Source organism: Poecilia latipinna, unplaced genomic scaffold (genome assembly GCF_001443285.1).
Source record: "Poecilia latipinna isolate Pla-1442-1.1 unplaced genomic scaffold, P_latipinna-1.0 Scaffold130, whole genome shotgun sequence".
NCBI lineage: Eukaryota > Metazoa > Chordata > Actinopteri > Cyprinodontiformes > Poeciliidae > Poecilia > Poecilia latipinna.
The window spans coordinates 433,257-454,356 of NW_015112746.1; the positions used below are offsets into that span (position 1 = coordinate 433,257).

The 21,100-nt window shown below is 39.9% G+C and overlaps 1 protein-coding gene and 1 long non-coding RNA gene across 3 annotated transcripts in view; one reads left to right on the plus strand and one right to left on the minus strand.

Moving 5' to 3' along the window:
- The window catches only part of LOC106945149 (teashirt homolog 1-like), a 202,801-nt gene that overhangs the window by 116,245 nt on the left and 65,456 nt on the right, over positions 1-21,100 (plus strand). The gene's annotated exons all lie outside the window — the stretch shown is intronic.
- LOC106945150 (uncharacterized) overlaps positions 18,410-21,100 on the minus strand; it is a 16,976-nt gene continuing 14,285 nt past the window's right edge. Inside the window, exons 3-4 of one of the 2 annotated variants that reach the window (XR_001424491.1) lie at positions 19,703-19,870; positions 18,410-18,886 (exon numbers count right to left, since the gene is read on the minus strand). This is a non-coding gene — a long non-coding RNA (uncharacterized LOC106945150). Of the gene's footprint in view, positions 18,887-19,702; positions 20,183-21,100 lie in introns of both variants that reach the window. The other variant, XR_001424492.1, reaches the window with a different exon arrangement.

Genomic DNA, 21,100 nt, shown 5'->3' on the forward strand with positions numbered 1-21,100 from the left:
ACGAGACTAAAACCATAGACAGTGTCGCCTACATAGAAAGGTGGCTCATATAAAGCAGAAATGGTAAGGAAATCAGCTGTAATTATTTACACAAGCAGCTGCCTTTTCCCTGATATTATTCGCTGTTCAGTGTTTTAACAGCATCCGCTTTGAAAATCTTGTCAAAATTACCTCTAACAAGCGCCACATTAACCTTTAGCTTCATTAACTGAGTCACAAGGCTTTAAAAAAAAAAAGTCACATTTAGATTCTTCATTAAAAAAAAAAACAAGTTCTCAGTTATTTTCTGCAAGCAACCAAAAGGGCACATGTTGTAGGTTACCGCATTTATTTTTAAACCACTTAAAGATAATTTTCTATTCCAACTCAGTGTAGTATGGTTTGAGTACATCTATAACGGTAAGTTCCCTGGTTAAATTGTAATTAAAGATTTTTTATTTTATTTTTATTTTTATTTTTTTCCCCCTGCTACTCAAAAATCCAGGTTAAGATGAAGCGCCAGAGCTGCAACGTACTGCCAGTTAACTGTAAACGAGGCCATTTGATTAGCTAAGTTTGGACACAAGAGTCTAATGGCAGCATTAAAGGGAAGACTTGGGAGAATGGATGGCCGAGCATCACTCACTTTAATCACCTGTTTCATTATTCAGTGGACGGGTGCCAGCTGGTCGTACATGAAGGGTGTCAATGGGACGTGAAGTCTGTTGAGGAGGACCAAGCCATAATGGGAAGCTGCGAGAACTCCTGTCCCACAAAACTTTTTCATTTTCAACAGGAAAGCTCATCAAGCCGTCATTTCTATGCGATGTAATATAGAAATGAAGTGAAAGAAATTAGTCAAACTGTTAGTTTTTTTTTTTTTTTTTAGTCCAATTTTTGGAATTTGAGGTAGTTTTCAGGTTGGTTTTCTTAGGGTTGCAATACAATGTGATGTACAAATTCGTGCTTTATATTTTGATCATTCTCAGTAAGTGGAGTCGAAAACATAAAAGAAAAAAAAATCATTCTGAACCAGTTTTCCTTCCTGTTTTCAAATTTGAATGCAATAAGAATTTTTGAATATGGATATCGCAGTGTATTTTGTAAAATCATGTTAGTATATATGCTCACTGTAAGCTGTTTTTCTCGCATTAACACATTGAGCAAGGGTGTATGTGACTGGGAGTGCTAAGACACTCCCTCTGGCTCTGATTGGCTGTTTTTGACCGGGAGCTATGCGTTTCGTCAGACGGCAACAGTAGCTCTGGGAGAAGCTCGATCTTTTCACAAATCATTGGTCTCATAATATATTGTCACGATGTGGTGACATTTTTTAAAAATTATGTTAGATTTTTTTTTGTTTGTTTTTATACAAGTTATATATCCCTGCTTTGACCAGACAAATTTTAATTAACCGTTAGACTACTTCCAGGTTAACTACGTAGATTTTAAGAAAAGTTAGGACAGTAGAAGGACTCACCCCTACCAGACGATTTACGCTTTAACATCTCACTGCAGTCGCGCCGTAGACTTTTCATAGACACACTTCGCAGCGGCGATAAGAGAGAGAATAAGCTGTCAGCATGCAGAGTCCACCACTCCTCTCTCTATATTCCTCACACCACCACAGAAGGAACAATGTGTCTGCGGTGGCAGGTGGCCATAGTTCATAATGTGCTGATGCTGACCAAGTGTCAGTTTGATCCATGGGATTGGTGAGGAGGACGGGGCTGTGGCTCCTGAATCCTTAAGCAAGCAACTGCGTGGCGCTCCTGTGGGGACGGTCAGAGACATGATACAGATGAGACCGGCGACTATCTGCCTAATGGCAGACATATACAGGGCAGGAAGGGAGAAAAAGAGCGATGAAAAGGCCCAGAGACAGTCAGCAGGACAGAAGAAGGGGTTGAGTATCCCGTTTGAAAAAGACACAAAGGGAGATCGGTCTGTGCCATTTGTCATCAGAGCGCAGCAACTCCAAAACTAATGCACTGTTTCTGCTCACAAAGAGGAAATGTAAATGTTTGCAGATGATGATGATGGGTGCTGCAACTCTCCGAGGTTGCCCCAGAATAGATTTTCTTCTTTTAGTTGGAAAGTAAACTATGTCAGTTTTCTTACTTGTGTATAGGAAGAGGAAGGAGTGGGTGTCCTGATGAGATGGGGAAACATTTTTTTTAATGCATGTCACAGTTAAGTTGAATTTCTTTAGAAATGTCAGTATTCTATTTGTGTTTGTTAAATTTTTTCTATTTTAGAACATTTGAGATGCGAGCATGAAGCCACACCAATTGCAATTTAAGTTTCTTCTTGTTTTCTTTTTGGCTTTTAAAAGAGTAGATGTTGCTGCATTTTAACAGGATTCAACTCTCTTGGCTGGAGAGACGTTTTCTAGCCAATTATACTTTCAACAGTATTCTGCTGAAAGGATGAATTTGGAGTATATGCAACAAAACAATCACAACATTTGGCGTCAATATGGTTGACAATACACAAAACAAGCTTCAATTATGCTAATAATTTACAGATGAGCAGTTACCATAAAACCTAATCAACATGAATTTATTCTCCAAAATTACCTATGATATTCCAGAGAGAGGTTAACTTGTTTCACTTGGTTAGAAGTTGTTTGTAATCCAAAGGCAGTTTTATAAATGTTGTACAAGACGCGATTACTGTAACGAAGCCCTATCTGTCCTGAACCAAGCTTTGCGCTGGAGAATCTTGTTCCAAATTTTGGGGTCACAACAGAAACACCTTGATCGCCTCTTGGTTTCCTCGGTAACTTAGGACTCCCCGCCAGCATCTTGTAAAATAACCTAAGTTAATTTTGTCACAGCACGACAGCACTTAGCTGAAATGCCGGTTGTAGTCTTCTCTCTGTACATACTCCATGTTCTCTCTGTGCATAAGTGTTTTGTTTTTTGTTTTTTTCCAGCAACTCTGATTTCATTTGAAAACTCCGGGTTGCTACCAGAGGCCAGAAATACAAATGTCAGGGAATATGTGTATACTTGGATTTTTTATTTTTTTTTGTTCCTCACAGCAAGAAGATTCTGGGCTCAAGTCCCAGAAGCAGCCGTTCTCAATTTAGTTTATTTGTTCTCTTTATGTGCAAGTTTTTTTGGGGGACGGGGCTTTCCTTTGTGTTGTCCAGGTTTTCTCATCCAATATAAAAATATGTTTTCTCTTGCTTCACTATCGGAAAGTCCAAGGTTTAAATCCCAGATGCAGACTTTCTGTGTGGCACATGCATGGGTCCATGAGTTTTCTCTACTCCGTGCATGCTCAGGAAGATCCTGAGTTTGGTTCTTGGATGGTGGAGTTCTTGTACACTAGTGGGTTTCCTCTTGATACCTTGAGTTCCTCTGGGTACTCCTGTTTCCTAGCACTGTACAAAAACCATTTCAGTTATTATGTACGTACGTTTTTACACCCCGCCTCACTTCAAGAAGGTCCTGGTTTCTAATGGCAGATGAAGGCAGCCCCCTTCCTGCTGAATTTGCTTGTGCTTTCTGTACACAACTGGGTTTCTTCATGAAACGTGGTTCCTTTTCAATGCATGTAAGGTACCTGGTTAAGTTTGGCCACTCTGGACTATTTTTTCACCAGTAATGTTCCAATCGATCCAATATTTGAATCCTACATTTTAAACACATTATGTAGTTTTGTTAGCAGGCAACCAAAGGAGCTTATAGCGAGCAAATTCTTTTAATCTCTTAGCAGTGACATAAGTAAAGTTAACTTTATGAGGGACGTGGTAGGGACACAGTTGTTTACATAAATATATACACACGCTCCTTAAGGCAGGTTTAGCAGTGAGCAGTGAGCTGAGTGAACATGATCAAAGTAACAAAGCACAGCGGAAGGAGACACTCACATCCAAACATATTTTTTTCTTCTTTTTTTTTTTTTTTTTGCGAAAGCCGTGCAGCTCGCACACATTGACAGAGCCACTTTATCAGTCCCAGCATCTGACTCAATGGCATTTACATATTCAACAAACTGTCACATTCACAAATGTGCACCGGAGCCCGAGGCATCCGTTTGAAATGGATTAATATATTAAGTGATGCGTGAAGTATGCACAGAGTGACAATATATTCATTGTTTAGGTGAGTCATTGTCATCCAAACAGGCACATCATGAGCAGCGGCTCGAGGTGGGCGCCTAGCTAAGGAAATATTCACTCATCAGACATACTTGTGAGATTTCCTTTTCTTTTTTTTCCAAAATCAAATCTCAACACTCAATGAGCCAGTGGTGAAGTGTTTTTAGTTCATGAAGTTGTGTGTAGGTCACGAGGCAGTGTTAATCTGACAGAAGATAACAACCCCCCCCCCCCAAAAAAAAACTAGATGTGTGATTTCAAACATGTTTTGCAGTTTACCCTCAGTGGCATCCCTGACCCAAACTCGTTGCCTCAGATTGTCGCTGCTTTCACCTTCACTTCCTCTTTAATTTCCAAATACCTCCCCTTCATGCTTCTCTCTTCCCCTCTCTCCATCCCTCTTTTGGTCTCCTCCTGCGATTTATTGCGCGGGGCAGGCGAGACAGCAGAGAAACCTCCCTGTATGGAGCGATCTGTCATCTCAACATTATCAGCCAAACACACCGCCTTCCATATTGTGCTACAAGGGCTTGGGCAAATTGCTATTTTTATTGGACATGATAAAGGAAATGCTGCCTTATGTTCACATTTTTTACTGCCCCATGTAGGAGCGGGACATGCAATGATTCACTACCTTGGAAACCGGTTTGCGTGGCTTGTGATGTCTATATATAATGTGTGTGTGTGTGTGTGTGTGTGTGTGTGTGTGTGTGTGTGTGTGTGTAGAGTGAAAAATATAATAAAAGCAGGACTATGACTGTAAAATTGCCAACTATTAGACAACTGAGCAGTGGGTTGATCCAATAGATCTTCGAGTCATGTCAGTCATAACGGCAACGAGGCACACGAGTCTTGCACGACTGGTTTTAATTAAAGGAGGAAATCACAAGTGAAGGATTAATCTCAATTACTTTAAAAAAAAAAAAAAAAAAGGTTTGCAGGAAAAATGTACCAGGAGGAATATTTGGATCTACCTTTTCCATATTTTGTTATATTGTACTGGGAAGTCGAGAGAGGGTAAAAGGGCATGAGGAAGAAGACAGGGCAACAAACAAATTTGAAGGCAACAGGCAAAAACGTATTACCATGTTCTGTGGGCAAAATGTGTGCATGTTGACTTCATCTGTCTGCTGTTTTTCCCCCCTTTCCCTCGCTTCCCTTCTCCTCCTGTCTTTCCCTCTTCCTCAATCCTTCTCTCCCCGAGCCCTCGGCATGCCTGACAGCCAGCCCCGCGCCAAACTGACAGGCCCTCAAACCGTGGCCAAGAAAGCGAACATTAATTAAGTCATTGCCGGACTGTAATTTCCTTGAGAAGTAAAAAAAATTTTCTTCACACACGAAAAGGTTACCAAGACCTTTTCTGTGTCAAAATTACCATGCGTCATGAATATTAATGCGCTTAATGAAGACAACCTTTGGTTCATCAAGAATGTTCCAGTAGCAGGTGCCAAGCTGATAAACTCACTTGGTGAAGGCTGTTCTCCCCCCCCCCAACCCCCTAGATCCCACTCTTTCTCTATCTCTTTCTTCTTTTTGCAGTTTTATGTCAGATCCTTAGAGAGTCCGTTATTTAAATCAACATCTTCCTATCTGAATTTACCAGCTCATGTGGAAACACACACGTTTAACACACCTGCACATATACAAACACCCTTTCATCGTCCTTGGGTTCGTTTCTCAGGCAAGCTTGTTAACGCTGACAATCAGATTTACTTTAAAAAACAAAAAAGGCCAGGACACATGTATTCTTCAGTTTGTGAAAGATTTAAAAATGTGATTTATATTTATGTATATCATACCTTTAAAAATGATTCACAATACTATACCATCAACAAAAAATGTTACTAGTTCTGTAATCACATGCTTGACCATCACAAAGTTAAAAGAGCTGAAGGAAATAGTTGTTAAATAGTCACAGAAAAGAGCAGACCTTTAGTCTAAACAGTGAAAATTGAAAAGTCGTGGGATGTCGTCTGATTTCAACCACTTATGAATGTGGTTTGTATTTTCAGAAAAATACGGAAAGTAAAGAAATTTACAACCTTTGCGTGTCTCGATGTCTCTATTGTTCGCGTGTGCGACACTCGTAACATGTTTTTATGTTTTAAAATACACAAAAAGGCCTGAGAACCTTGTAAGTTATTTTTTTTTAAATACCAAGAGATTGGAAATAAAAATCTGGTGGAATCTGCCAGTAAAATTTGAAAATGGCTCACCAGACACAAAATCAAACTTTAACATCAACATTGTCTTGTCGGAAACCTGTTCTGTGAACTGCAAAAAAGATCAGAGGAGAGAATGTAATGAAATATCCCCCTTTCTGTAGTTCCAACTATATGTGAAAGAAGTTTGTACGAAGTATTGACAGCAACAGTTTTCAGAAGTCTGTCAGTGCTGGTTTTGTTAAAAAAAAAAACACATACTCAATGTTTCTTAACACAAGACTTTTTCCTCCCATGGAAGAACTAAGTTAGATTTTCCTTTGTACGTTTCTGCAATGTTAGATCAGTTTATTTTAAGGGTCTTTACACTTCTTCACCAAGGGTGCCAATAAATGCTTCCTCCACCTCGTGCGAGTGTATTCACAGGTGTTTGAAATGATAGTCGCACATCATCGTGGTTGTGAGTGACTGCCGATTGAATTTGAACCGTCCTATTGGCTGCTCCTCTTTCTATGCCAACAAAATGCTCAACCAGGTGGGAAGGTAAAAAGAAAGGGTCCATCTAAAAATACCAAAAAACTCTGTTGGATTTCTATTTTAGTGTTTAACATTGTTCCTCTTCGTCTGTCCTCATCTCGATGGCAAAAAAAAAATACGGTTCATCCTCTTGAGACAAAGGACCTCAGTCACAGTCATGTGGACACACTCTCAAACACACACATAGACAAGAGCACCGAGGTCTGCTGTCATACACCTCTCATTAATTCCTACCTGTCAGCCGGCTCCCCCTACCGTATCGGCCCCCCAAAAGGTGACAGCTTTCCAATGACTGACAAAGGCTCTTTAGGTGATACAGAAGATCCCCAGCAACTGCTGGCTTCTGTAAAGTGCCCCTCAAATGTCACTTTTGCCGCTCCGATACGTGCGCACTCACACGCCCACACACAGTATTTTTAAAACAGAGGAGCCCGCTCTCAACTCTTCAACCATCTCTGACACACAGAGGCTGTGGATGTCACGGAGGCCTCAGCTCTTAAAGCTTTTAACATCCGAGGAAGATGGCGTTGTTTGACAGAGCTATTGGTGGATGCTATTGTTGCGTGCAGTGTCCCTCCCAAGTGCAAAGGATTCGCTTGTTTTCGTCTTGTTCTACGAGGCAGAAGGGCGGCGGAGAGCGTGGAGCAGAACCAAAGTTTCGCTCCCCCCAGGTGTCCATTCGGCTGTCGCGCGTTGACTGGCAATAGCAAAAAGATTTGGTGTCACGTCGCGGTTTTTCTGAAAGGGGTCAAGTACAGAGAAATGTTGGCTTCTTGTATTGACTTCACTCAGCTGTCGAGGCCAATTCCAAAGTGTAGGCTTACCTGTTTCCAGTGTTGGAGACGGTAATGGTAGACTGTGAGACATATCTGACAAAAAAAAAAACAAAAAAAAAACAACTTAACACCTGACATGAATAAAGCTTAAATTGTGTATGTGTTAAGGTAAAGTAATGGAACGTGAACACCTTTCCTAAAAGTAGTTCATCAGCAGTCACCACAGGCCCACAGCAGACACTGGTGCTCTTGCAACACACCACAACAGGGATGAACAAAAAAGGTCATTACTAATGAGGCTCACTTGGAAAATTCAGTGGAAGGAAAACAGTGCGGGACAAATGTAGACATAAGCAACAGAGATGACCACACACTTCAGAGGGATTGTGATCAAAGCCCATTAATGAGATTCGTTTTGGTGAGACTTACAAGGCATTTGGCTTGCTTCAAGAGCCACAACACAGACACTTTTCAATGACATGGGCTTTAACTGTTACATTTCTTGTCTCAAACCAGTTAAATGAAAAAAAAAAGGGAGGACTGTTGCTCCTCAATCCATCCTTCCATTTTTAACCTAACCTTTCATGTGAAAATCAAAATCTTAAGAGTGTGGAGGAAGAGTCAGTGGGGAGCTTTCACATTCATGGATTAAAGAGCAAAGTCATCTGCTGATGTTGGTTCACTGTTTTCTGGCCTCCAAGGAGAGTCCATGTACTGAGAAACATCAGAGCGTAACACGCTTCACTCTGCTGACTAGCTGGACGAAGACGCTAATCTTGCTTTCCAGCAGGACTTGACTCTTAACCATACAGAGACCAGAACCTGTTTTAACGACTTTAGTTTTACTCCTCTGATTGACAAGGATGTCCACGAAAGTACGTCAGGCAAAATGATTTTTCCTGAACACTTCATACTGGTTTGTTATTATTGAAGATGATCAAATTATCATTCAATTCAGCCGATTATACGAAAGCAGAAAACTTCTCATAATAATTGTGCAAGACACAGATGTGAAACTGGGGTAAAAAAAAAAAAAAAAAAAAAAAAGCCACCCTATTCTCATTTCTGAGAAGATTCTGATAAAACGTACCCATATGTATTTTCAAACGTTTATTTCTTTTTTTTTCACTTTGACTTTTTCCCTTGATAAAACATTAACATCTAAGTTCAAGCCGCATGCAGAATTTTTGAACACTAACTTCTACCTGGCGAGGAATGAGAAATTAACGTTTCTTCATCCTGCCGTGTCAACAAGCGGCGTCGCCAAAGACGGACCACAGAAGAGGAGAGATTCGCTGACTTTTAGCAGCCAACTCGTTACTTAGAGATGCTTGAGAGAAATAAGTACTTTACCTTCACCCTCCTCTAGACCAAAACACAGGAAACGTAAAACAATGAATGAGACTTTAAAACGTGTCGAGTTTTTAGCTTTACAAATGCACTTAATGTACCTCAAATAAGCATTTTCCTTTCTACAATAAGACAAAACTTTTCACCAAAAGCTGAGCTAGTTTTTTTATTTTTTTATTTATTTATTTATCTCATCAACTGGATTGAAGAGCTGTTTCCAGTAAGTGATTCCACACACAAACAGGAGGACAGAAAAAAAACATCTGGATCAAAAATCTGGATTACTGAGTTGGAACCGATACCTGCAGAAATGTGTGTCTGTGGAGGAGGCTGAAGCTTTTTAAACAAGCAGAATGTGTCTCCAATAAAAATAACATCAGGATGCCATGGTTTCACTGTTTTGGGACTTTGGAATGTTATCGTTCAGCCAGCAGCTTCAAACTCCTCAAGACAATTTCTCAGAGAAATAGAGACGAGAAGGTGAAAAAAAAAAAAAAAAACTGGAAAGCCATTATCTCAAGAAATGGAGCAAAATGATTTTCATGTTCTTACACAAGCAGGGGATGTCATGCAGGCTGAAATTTAGTCCACCAGTAAATCAGGTGATTAGAATCACTGCAACCATGAAGTGTAAGCAGCTCAAATGATCACGTTTAGTTTTAACTCCGATGCCGTCAGCATTTGAATGCAAATTCGATTCTTAGGACTGACGAGTCTCTGTATTTGTACTTGAAATATTGGTGTAATTGATACAGATATTCATTTTGAAACAAATTTATTAGAAACTAGAAATTCACTGAATATTAATTTCCTGAGATTAACCGAGCTAAAAAGGGAAAAAAAGCATGTTGCATGTTTTTTTTTTTTGGGGGGGGGGGTTTAGAGAGAGGGAGAGAGAGAGCAGTTTTAAATAAAGCGGAAACCTAAAACTGTGAATGTTCTAAGTTTTAACTGATTAAGTGATCATAAAAACAACCATATTTTTCAATATTTGCCCACTGAGCATGTAAAGTCGATGATTCGAATCTCTGGCTAGTGGATTGATGCACTTTTATTAGGAAGCGTCAGAATAATTTCTTAAATTCTTTACTGTGTGAGTCAAGAAATCTCTCTTTAAAAAAATCCCTTCCCATTTTTCTATACGTCTTTCCAAGTTTAACAGCTTTTCACATTTACTTTAGTCTTTGAAGTCAGTCAAGCGCCAACATTTCAAGCTTTTTTTTACAGGATCATGGCAGTGATTATTTCTTCTTTTACAATATCCAGCTCTGTGCCAGTATCACCCTTTATAGTGATAAAAAAATGTTGAAAATATAGTGCACTGTGCTTCCTGCAGGAATTAATTACTGTACATAAGCTGTGAAGCACACCTCAAAAGTTCACGGTGCATAAAAATCTTAATATGCATGGCCTTCACCTTTACAGACTCATAAAAAATGTGGAGTCCTGCAGATTTTTTTTTATTTTTTTATATAAGATAAGAGAAATAATTTATTAAAGACCAGCACGTGTAGGTCACAATCCAGATGAGGAGAGACTTTAAAAAGTTGGGTTGGAGGTTCACATGCTTAGCTACAGAAAGGTCAATAATAATTTCTAATAGGGGCTTAATGGTATTCATGTTCACAGTCAGCTTATTCCAGTTGGACTTTTGCTGGTATCAATTGACTTTATTGCTGTCTTTAAAATATTAACATCTATGAAATACATTGTCATTTTTCTGACAAATCCATGTGAGCAGACAGAAATTCAGAGAGCACTGGGGTAACGGTACCAGGATGTAGTTTTTTTTTTTTTTGGTCAAACTTCCAATATATTTCTTGATCGGAGCCAATTAAATATAGTAGGAGGAAACAATATTACGCTATCACAGTATGAACAGAAAAATACTTAACATGATTTAATGTTTTTTTTTTTTTTTAAGATGAAACCGTTATTCCTTCTGCTGCCAAAATTATGATTATTACAGCATGTTTTAATTATTTTGGTACACATACCCAAGCAAAAAAATAGAATCAAATAAAATGTATCAAATAATTAGTAGATAGTTTTTGTGCAGAATGTTTTACAGGTTTGCATTTCTGTTGACAATGGCTCCTAAATTCACTGGAGCTTTCATGTTTTATTTCAATTCCTGATGTCTGTAGTTAATTAGTGGTTTAAGACAAGGAATGTGACAGCTGTAGCCCAAGTCCTGGATACATCTGTGTGTTGTGGCTGTTGAAGCACCAACAGCGCCACACCTTTTAAATCTCCACTAACGTCATAAATGTTCTTTTTTTGACACAGTCGGCTCTCAAAACTGTAGTTTTCCCATAGTTCTTTCCCCCTGTTTACTACATGTTTTTCTTCCACTCAATTTTCCATTAATATGTTTAGATGCAGCTCTCTGTGAGCTGTGAGCAACTTTGTCACCACTGACAAAGTTGGCAATGTTGACGAAGAGAGTCGTTAGTCAGCTGTCAAATCAGGAGTCTCCCCCATCATTTTATGGGCTGTAGCATTTCTGAACTTAAAATTCTATTTCAAATTTCTCTTATGTCTTATTATAATTTCTGGGAATCTGCAGCTTCTCGCAAATCAAAGCCTGCGTTCCAATCGCGAAAAGCTGAAAAAGCACACGCTACGTTTGCCTCTTTGTAAATACTTTAAATATAATCAATTCCATTTGAACCTCGATTAGTGGAATAATTAAACTTTTTTTTTTTTTATATGCGCCTGTATATTTGGCATTAAAACAAATGTTGATGAAAATCTGGCATTTTCAAGCACCGATTGACTTCCCGACAGCCAACAAGATTCAGTACTTGAACAAACCTAAACCAAGGTGTATTAGTACTATTCAAACTTAGCGCTGTTTCTGTATTAACAAACATTTTGTGCATTTAGAGACTTGAAATGCCAGGCGTGTTTATTTGCTTATTTGGCATTCCTCCCCCTTAAATGAAAACGCCGCACAGTGAGCCTGCCAACGGGGTTAAGCGGTCACTTTTAAACCATGTGCTCTTTGTGCACATGCATCAGCTGGACTGATGAATCCCGGGCTCTGCGTGTTCTCAGACGAGGCCGGGTCTGGCAGCTCTGCCTACTACTTGATTAGGCCACTGTGACAACCCGGCAGCCTGGTAAGGTCAAGCCCTACAGAGTGTCAGAGAGGTGGGATGATGATCTATCTCTCCCAGGCCTCCATTTTTAACCTATTGACTTTGTTGTTTTTCTCCTTTGTGTCAGCATCAACTTTTTGCCCATCTGCTGGGGGGACGTGTCTCCCATCAGAGCGGGACAGTCAGACAGTTAACCCCCTGTTTACCTGTGAACTGAGTTTATGTATTTATGAATAAATAAAGTCGATTCAAACACTCTTTGCATAGACAGAAAAGACGTAATATGTGTGCATGCGTGAGCTATGCGCACAAAACTGAGAACATCCGTCCCATTTTTGTAAATATTTTTAAGTCTTTTCATGGAATAACACTGGAGACATGACGCTTTGATCAAATGAGTAAAGTAGTCGGTGTTCAGCTTGCATGACTGTGTGAATAACTCCTCAAAATAACTCGACTCACAGCCTTTTGTTTCCAGTGGTTTATGTCTAAACCACTGGAATTTATTTTGCAGAGCAACAAGGCAATTCAAAGAGCTTGAAGTGTTTTCAAAGTCAGTACATCCCTAAGTGAGAATGTCTAAATTGTGCGAAAACGTGTCAATATTTTTAGTGGACACCATTATTTCCCAGCAAAGCCTCAAATCATCTGGGCACAGAGATTGCAGCAGTTTCACAGGTTACCACTGGAATCCGTGTTACTGGTTCCTCAAATCGGGGCCTCTGCGAGCTTTTTTATGACGTAAAGCACTTTGAAGTGCCTTGTTTTCCTGAAATGTGCTGTTCAAATAAACTCGACTGATCGTAGAGGTGGTGGATGTTTGAGACGTTGATGAAAGTGTTGGAGATCCTCAAGAAAGCCAGTTTATGACGCATCCTGCGTGGGACACAGGAAACATTAGAAGAAGGTTTCGGGTCAGAGTAAATTGTAACTTTCCAGCTTGCATACAAAAATGATTGTTTAACAGATACTAACACAACATGAACACTCCTCCCACATGGAAAACCATAGCATTGGGCGCATCGTGATGTGGGGACCCTTTTCTTCAAGAGAGTCAGGGAAGCTAGCCGGAGACGATGGGAAGATAGATGGAGATAAAACATGGCTACCCTGGAAGAAAGTTTGTTGGAGGCTGCAGAACATTGTGGCTGGACAACAAGCATAAACTTTCATCCAGAGCTACAGTGGAATATGTTGGATCAAAACTTTTTATTTAATATCATGGGTGAGAATAATGTCCTACTGGGAATCTGTAGAGATGCTGTCTGTTTTAGCTGAGCTTGAGCTATTTTGCTACAAAAAAAACTATAGAAAATATCAATATCTCAATGTTGATGACTGATAGACACACCTCAAAAGTCTTGCAACTGTTATTATAGCAAATGCACACCACACTTTTCAAATTTTATCTGTCGTGCACTTCTTCGACATGGTTTATCGCATAAAATCCTGTCACAAAACACGCTGAAAACTATGGGAAAAGGTGGAAAAGTAAAAATAGCATTTCTGCTTTTGTGAGGTGGAGTAGCCGTTGCTTTTTGTTTCCTCACTCCGGCGGCAGAGAGTAAAACCCAGTCGTCCAGGAGGACGATTTTAAAGAAAAAGGAGGAGCCGTTTCCTGTTCATCTTGAAGTCATACTGCCCAGCAGTTTCTGCTTTAGAGCAGTGTATTGTTACTCCATTTTATCTGTCAGCTGGTTTCTCTCTTTGCGACACACATTCTTTAGTTCAATTAGCCTCCAGTTTTCATTGCTCTGCTGTTTTTTTTTTGTTTGTTTTTAGTTGAATGTCAGGAATAAAACTGCCCAGTTAAGAAATAAAACAGGTCAGCTTCCCTCAACGCTGCTCAGCTCTACAAAGCAGGTTGGGTTTTTTTTTTTATTGTTTGCAGGCTGGTTTTATTTGTATGAATGTATTCCAGGCTCATTAAACAAAACGTTAAAAACCGTGCGACAGCGGGGATTATCATTTCATCTTCTATTATTCTTGGAGCTCAACTGACCCCGATGTTGACTCCCTCTTTGAAACAATCCCAAAATCTAGGCCAACAGCTGGATAATAAGTCCTGCAGAGATTTGCTAATAAGTCTTCAGCTCTCAAATCAATAATTGGCAATTGCTTTAGCTGAAGTGCACATCTAAGCCCTCTTTGTCACTCACTTGTATCTTCAGAGGAAGACGCACAAAAGGCAGCTGAGACGAGATCATTAACAGTCTTCCCAAATTGAAACAGTCATCGAGAGTGTCTTTAAATGTCTCCGGAAGCTTTTGGTTGAGTGCAAATGACATCTCAGCTCATTTTGCTGGTGGCTACATGACTGATGTGTAGAATGAGACAGTCCCCATGCTTTTTTTTTTTTTTTTTTTTGATGCTTTTGAAGGATCCGGGGGTTTTTGAAGTATATGATTCTGAAGTGCCAGCATATGCTTAGCGAGATAAGTAATTTGACACACAGACATCACAGCCAGCAAAATCTTTCGTCTGACTGCCTCGAGTGTCCGTGCCGGGCGCTTTTTCAAGAACACTTTACAACTGTCACAACTGACTGTCAGCGTGCAAATGACACACGCAAACGAGCTCATTTTGAACACAGCGAGACAGCTGTCATATCAAAAAATATGAATCCAGCCTAAAAATACCATCAAGCAGATCTTGAGTGTTTTAGAAAATTAATTTGCTATTTAGGAAGCAAAGATTTTTTTTATTTATTTATTTATTTATTCCCCCCGTTTTAGTTTTGGTTTGTTCATTAAAGTAATTTAATTAACTGCTTATCCTCCAGAGTGAATTGGATTAGAAGCAGGAATCATTGAAAGCAACACAGCAGCAAGAAGAAAGAGTATCTTGTTGTTATTTCCCCTTTCTCTCTCAATAAGACACTTTTAACTGAGTCACCTAGCTTTGATTTGATCAATATAAAACTCAGAATACTTGCTCACAGTCATGTGAGTAAAATTAAGAAATTCTGTGTTTTTTTTGAATGCTTAAAGCTGCAGTGTGCAACTTTTGTGAACAATATGGTTTTTATAAACATATTAAGACTGTCACTATGACGTGACAGTTTAGCTGCTGTACCTTATCCTTGTGGTCCTACTGATATGAGCAGAAATGCACCACTCCCAGTCAGAAACAACCAATCAGAGCCAGGGACACGGTCTTAGCGGTGTCAATCATGCTTGTATATGCGCTACTTAGCGTGCTAATGATGGTGACATAAGGTACCGTTGCAGGAAAACACTTTATCTGCCATCATTGGTGGCCTGGGCATTTACTGAAGTCTCCAATGTGGAAAGCTGTAGCCTAGACAGCAAGGAAAGGATGCGAGTAGCACAAGACTCTCCCCCTGCCTCCGATTGGTTGTTTCTGACTGATATTTCTGCAGAAGAACTCAAAACTTCTGGAGTAACATCATTGGGACAGTTTAAAACATATTTTCCTTCTCCTTTTGGACACCAGGACAGAGGACACGTTTGACAAAAATGAAAGGCAGCATTTCAGGAAAATAACTTTGTATTAATTGTACAGCACAGAGCTGGAAGTGCCACAGAGCAGCAGCACCTGGTCACTGGCCAGCTCCTCGTTATGGAATCAACCATGAACTCTACAGTGGTTTAAGAAAATGTGAGACAACCTGTAAAAACAAATCCAGGCAAAGTAGAACCGGACTCTGCATGTCCGTGATCTAAACCAATGTTTCCCAACCCTGGTCCTCAAGGCACACTGACCTACATGTTTTAGATGTTCCCCTGCTTCAGCACACATGATTTCAATTGATGGCTAATTAACAGGGTTTTGTTGAATTGCAATCATCTGAATGAAGTGTGTTGAAGCAGGGGAACATCTGAAACATGCAGGTCAGTGTGCCTTGAGGACCAGGGTTGGGAAACACTGATCTAAACATTATTATGAGCCAGGGTATTCTGTGTCCTGGTAGAAAATATGTTTGGAAAAAATAGACATCAGTTTAAATATCCACTACAGACTCCTAATTGTTTTATATGACTGTATATGGATGCAAGCAGATTCACATAGACACACACCGTGTGGGGGTAAGGAGGGGCAGGGTGGCGGTGGGGGGTCAGAGCTGCAAACAAAGTCGCTGACATTGTGGCACTTCTTTGGCAGCATTGTGCAGGTGTCGTCTGCACACAGGCCCCTGAATAAATGGATCTGAAATGATTTACAGAGGGTGTCTGCCACCTGAGCACAGACTCACGCACCACTCCCCGCATACACATAGAACGCCACGGCTTCTGTTGCTCATGAGGAGGTGCTGATGATGCAGAGGTGCGCACAAATACCAGGGGGGAAAGGCGGAGCTGCATCTTTGGTGAGGTGAGATGACGCTTGGTCCGATCCTGATTCCGAGTTACTGCGTCTGTTTGTTGTCAAACACAATGGGAAAAGTGACTGATATGGCTTTCCAAAATACCCAGCTTTTACTTGGTTGCAATTTTCTACAAACGGAGCAAGTTAATGTGTCCACAATTACACTCTTAAAAATGAGACGCAGCACAATAAAGCACCAGGACAATTCGCTTAGATACATCTGGAGCGGCTGTTTTCATCAAAAGGGGTTTCCTAATAATGTGTGAATAAGATAATAGATATAAACTATTTTAATGCATTGGATCTACGTTAACATGGAGCCTACTGTAAAAACCCAACACCAAACATTGGTGGAATCATCTCGGCCTGTTAGTTTAGATAGACGGCCACGTCCTGCTGGGATTACATCTGAGATACTCGATTTCGTAATCAGGGTTTGAACTGGGCATCAAGAGACGCTCACAGCTTAGCATACTCTCTTACAGGATTTTGAGTAGGATTAGACGTAAAGGCCTTTTAAAACTCATAGACTACTATAATATGCTGATGATCACTGTTTCTACACACATCTGCAGTGTTTCTTCGTATTGCTGCCTCTTTCTGACTGATTCACTCCTATCTCACTTACACACTCACACCCTGTCCTTTTAAAACCAGCCCTCTCCTTGCTGTAACATATTTGAGCACTTGTCAAGGGATGTTTATGTCAAGGGACTGATTGGATCCCAAAGCCCTCTGATGGATGAGATTCATTCATCCTGACGTCCGCTGATATTGGTGTCCTTCACTGGTGAGGCAGGTGCAATGATGGGAAAAGGATCAACAGGACAGACAGTTTTATTTTTAATAAAATTATCTTGTCACCTGGAAGATGATGTGCTTGATTTTTGCAGTGTTATTGAAGTACTTTTGTTTTGTGTGCATGTTTGAGCTAATTTAGAAAGTTTTATTTAAATGTTTTGAGGAATTGAAATAAAGGCCACCTCAACAAAGTCTAAATCTTTGTTGAGGTGGCCAGCAAATTGAAAGTGTGGCTAACACTGAACAATTAGGGTCTCAAAGACAAATCCGTCACACAGTGCCCCAGACATGTTGATCACAAGTCTCAAGTGTTTGAGGGGCAAGTCTCAAATCTTTAGTGCACAACTTAAAGCTGAATCTTTAGTCTTTTAGATTTTTTTTTTTACTTTACCGTGACTGAAGTTGGTCTCAAACTCGGGTCACCATCTCTAGTGTTCCCAAATTAAATTCAAACTCAAATAATTTCAGCAAACTTGCTTTTATAAAGTCACCTGCCAACGATAAAATACATAAATTGTCTGTTTTCGACAAAATCACTGAAGAAAATCATTTTTTGGTTTAAATAGATTTTTCACTTATCAAATAACTTCAATCTTTAAAGACTGATAGGCTACCTGTAGTAAAGATGGAAATTAGTTTTATGATTGTTTTATATCCTTAGCAATATCACACCACAAATAACCCAATCCAAACAATCTAGGGATAACGTACTTGGTTGTAGATGAATGTTTATGTCTATTCTCAGACTGATCAGAACGTGGAGGATAAGACGCCGCTCAAAATGTTATGGCTGATTGGAACATTTCCTTAGAGCTGTGATATCCCTATATTAACGTTCCCCAGCTAAAGAATTTCAACCTAAGCGGCATAAAAGCAAAGGAGGCGTTTTATGATAAAGTGGTCTGAATTCGATGACGCATCTGGTGCACCTCTGTCATCTCGGCTCATTTTAAAATCACTGTGTGTCACTTTCCAGCATCAGGGCATGCTAAATTGTCAGGGTTAGGGAAAAATTACAGGGCAGGGTGCAAAATGGTGCCTGGTAATAACACGCAGTGCGATATGACATGTTATTCATATAACATTTCGGGAGTCCAGCCCAAAATGAATAATAAAAGATTTAGATTTGAATGTGGTGGTGGTGTTTTTTTTTTTCATGCCTGTGCATGTGTACAGATGACACTTTTTAGAAGGAGGAAATAAAGCTTGAACCAAATGAAGAGATGAAGGCAGAAGTCCACATGTAAATGCAGATAAACCACACAGAAAATGTGTTTTATTAGAAAATAATCAGGTAACATATATTAAAGTCAAATAAGTAATGAAAAAATAAGACGTAATACTACAAAATCATTTGGTACAGATTTGAGGCATTTTAACAAGTTTTATATACAGAGAGAGAGAGAAAGAGAGGGAGAGAGAGAGAGAGGGCCTCAACTACATAGTCATCCAAGTGAGATTTTAATACAGAAAAACTGAACCCATCCGAATCACGATACATTGAATGCGATTTTTTTTCTGACATCAGATTCCAATTGAAATCTAAACAAATGCATTCCACCTTGATCTAAATGTTTCCGATTTAACACTGTAAAAGCAAATATGATCAGTTGATCATGACAGTCAATTATTTTAATGTGGGGAAAAGGGAAAGTTATCTTTCAACAGGAAGAATCCAGCTGAACCAGACTCGGGAAGGTGTGACCGTCGTCTTCAGCAGCGATCCAGGAGGATCTGCTGCAGAAACAACAAAAACACAATAGTGGAACATTTAAAATGTTAAGTTCATTTACCTTGTTCCAGTTTATTTGCATCTTTAGAGACAGCAAAAACTAAACCCCAGTATTTGCTCATCTCAATCAAATATAACTTGCCACAAACAAAGTTTAAGAATATATTGTCAACTCTGGCATGTTTTTTTGTTTTTGTTTTTTTTAAACATTTGAAGTCAAACAACAAGATGTTTGCCATGTCAGGAAGTTGAAGTTGTCAAAGTTAAGTGTGATTAAAAACATTTGAGTCTTGGGTGAAGAATTACTTATTTTATTTAGTGGGTTAACTTTAAAATAATTTAACAAACTATAATATTGCTACAGTTTTGCATCACTATATGCAAAATTGTATGCGTTGGGGAGATAATCCCAGTTTGGTAGAGTTAAATGAAGTATGAGAAATTATGACCACTTGATCAAGAAAAAGTAAAAATAAGCCATCTCCTGCTGGTGATTAGTCAAAACCAGCTTTTCCTTGAGATGGATTGATGAGATCCTACAAACTTTTATCAGTTGTCTTAGAAACTTTAAAATGGTGGTTTGTATGAAACGTTCCATCATATTTCATTTTTGTACCCAAAAATGCCCCATATGACGGGGCTAAAACCAAAAAAAGTACAGCTTGGGAAAAAAAAGAAGGAAATGTTCTGCAACCATTCTGGTCACTCATTCTTGAAGTTTCTAAACGTTAGTAGACGATTTCTTCTCTTTGACTGAATTGATGCTTGACAAATTCAAAAGAGTTTGACACGGAGCAATGCCACTGAAGCCACAACATTACCTGCCAGCAGCTGTAGTTCCTGGTGGGAGACGACGGGGGTCCTCGGATTAAACCGAGCTAAATCCTGGATGTTGTGTCAGTGAGGGATTGAGTGACGCAGGGTTTTTACCGGGGTTCCAGGTATTGCCGTTTCTCTTGGAGCAGAAGCGTCATTGATCAGGGCGATATCTGGCAGGAGGAAACGTCTCGTTAAAGGCAAATATTTCACGAGCTTTTCCGGCGTCCAACAAAAATTGTCTCGTAAAGACTTTCCATTCCGAGTCAGATCGAAGACAGAGTCATTCTGTTTCTGAGATCCGTCTTTTGTCGGAGAGATAATAGCTTCCCAAGATCAGACAGAGTAATGTTTGGGAGATGGAAGCAGCACAGCTGGATCGTAGCTCCATTTTGTTAAAACGTATTGATTATAGTCGAGTCAGGCCAATTCCTTCAACAATTAACTGAACTGTCCTGCATCCGTCCTTGTTTCTTTAAGACAACCTACAAAAAGAAAAAGCAGAAGAAACGAGAGCCTCCAATAAAACTAACATTAATGGCGTTGGGATATGCAAAGTTATGCAAATTTTATGCACACTGTCAACCTACATTGTGGCCGTTCTTCACTCGTTTCAAAAGGTGCGGCTGCAATTAGATGACAGTTGATTGAAATCATGCGCGTTTTATGATCCAGTTACTTTTGTGCACTGACAGGGTGTTGTGCAATTCCCTGACAGTATATTTTCACTGCGCGCAGAGATTAACTGCTATTATTGACCCTGATGCAAACCAGCGGGTGATGCATTTCAGACAAACCACTCGTGATCCCGGGTGATTTGCATACGGTGTGTCATTTACCATATTCCCTTTTCTTACCTAATGATTTATGCTTTAATATAACCTGCAAAGCAATATGCGTGTCGTACCTTTACAGTGACTTAACAAGACTGAGCCGGGGAATCTGAAATGATAGTTTAAGGGCTGCAGGGAAAAAGAGAAGTCTTATCAGTTAAGACTTGCTTTGTATGTTGCCCCCCCCTCCCTTCCCGCTCTCCTCGGAAGGCAGAGGTGCAGTTGATGAATTCTTAAGCAGATCTTGCTGATAATTGTATTTCATAACTGTCATACAGAGAGGGACTGTCCGCTGAGAAGCTATTTGTGTCACCACATCCCTTTCCTCCCTCTGCCTCTCTCTTTCTCCGCAGCCTCTTCAATAAAGCTCAAATCACGACAGGGATTGTTAAATCTACCTCCGAGATTATTAAATCCAAATGGAGAATTTATGGGTGACACTTCATAACAATTAATCCCAGATGCTTGATTAATAAAGTTCGCTCAAACACCTTCCCACTCCTGCTCCCCCCCCCCCCCCCCCTCCCTCCCCCCCCCCCCCCATCCTTCCCTCCTCTCCGTCCCCCCCCC